At 41.5% G+C, this 1496-nt stretch overlaps 1 pseudogene; it reads left to right on the top strand.

Moving 5' to 3' along the window:
* The first annotated feature begins 1059 nt into the window (after positions 1-1059).
* Positions 1060-1170, top strand: LOC117701887 (small nucleolar RNA SNORA17; annotated as a pseudogene).
* Positions 1171-1496: the final 326 nt, after the last annotated feature.

The raw sequence follows: 1496 nt of genomic DNA, 5'->3' as shown, positions 1-1496 counted from the left end.
GCACAGGCAGCAAAGAATCATACTTCCAGACTCTGGCCAGGTCTTTGTCTCTTTGGGTCTCATCATCTAGAGGATGTTTGGAACTTAGGACTTCCATTTCTCACATTCCTTTGTATGAATTTATTTTTAGAGTAGGGATGCTCTGTGGTCATTTAAAGTACAGTGGAGGCCTGTGTTGCTGTGCTCCCCTCTTTCCTTGGATGTAAAGTGACTGTTGGAACCCTGGTAGGCCGAGTAGTGGACTTCATTGGAAGATGATTCAAACATTTTCTATTGCATAGTAATCAGTTACACACACCTAGGATCTTAAAAAAGAAAATCACCACATCTTTATTGTTTGTCAGCCTCCATGTGTCAAGATAGGGTATGGTTTTGTTGAGTCCTGGATTGTAAGTCATAGGCTATGCTTGTGTTGTTGGCTAGATTGTGGCATCCTATGGAGATTCTGGTCCTCTTTGATGGTCACAGGACAGAATTCATTTCTTTTCTGCTTTAGAATGAATAATAGTGTATTTTCTTTGAGAAAGTAGAGACGCAAAGATGTCAAGTTCTTTGAGTTGTTTTTAATTGACACACATAATTATTCTAGGTTCGTGTACAATAATATCTTTTATGATAGAATCAAAGTCAACTGATCAGTGTGGTGATTAATCTTTTTTGTGAACTTAATAAGGTCTGGAACCAATGAAGAGAGATACTGAAGGGGAGTCTTTAAGGGAATTTCAAAGGAGGATTAACTGGGTGGAGAATACTCTCCCTGGTTGTAGGAGTGCATTATCTTCCCACAGAAATCCAGAAATAGAGGGGTCCAAGAAAGAGGTGCTGCCACCTGCTGGTATAATTTTGCACATCTGCTCTGTTATTGCTGCTGCTTCTGTTACTGGCTGCCAATAGAGCCCAACTTCTTTGGCCTTCCAACATAGACTAAAGACTAGCAGCTCTCCAGGAGTGTCCCAGGCTTTCAGTGCCAGATTGAGATTGTGGAGACATCCATGGCTAGTAAGCCCCAGAGCTGCTCATTAACCTTATTACCCCTGGATCCAGGGACAGATATGGGTCATAGCCAATAATAAAATAATAGTTTCTGCTGTGTCACTTGTGTGTCAGTAGGTGGCAGAGAGGAGAGAGGCTTTGAGGTTTGAACATCTGAATGATTACTAGCCTAACATTTCTTGAAAAAAAGTGAGCCTTAGACGACCACCAGTCCAATCCCAGGCAGGCCTGGGTGGGTTCCCAGGATGGGGAGCAAGACAGAAACTAGAACCCCACATTGAGGCTGAGAGACAATAAAGATGTGGGGTTTTAGGGGCTTTTGTTTGTTTGTATATTTTTGGTTTTTTTATTTGTTTGTTTGTTTGTTTTGGTTTTTTGTTGTTTTGGGTTTGTTTGTTTTTTTTATCCTAGCTTTGTGTAACTGATTACTATGCAATAAAAAGTGTGGTCAGGCCAGCTCTCCTATGCTCCTATCCTTGAGGGCTGCTCACTTGCAACTCCTC

Source organism: Arvicanthis niloticus, chromosome 1, assembly GCF_011762505.2.
Source record: "Arvicanthis niloticus isolate mArvNil1 chromosome 1, mArvNil1.pat.X, whole genome shotgun sequence".
Classification (NCBI taxonomy): domain Eukaryota; kingdom Metazoa; phylum Chordata; class Mammalia; order Rodentia; family Muridae; genus Arvicanthis; species Arvicanthis niloticus.
Note: the sequence above shows the minus strand (reverse complement) of the source record. Positions and strands in the feature narration are given on the sequence as shown.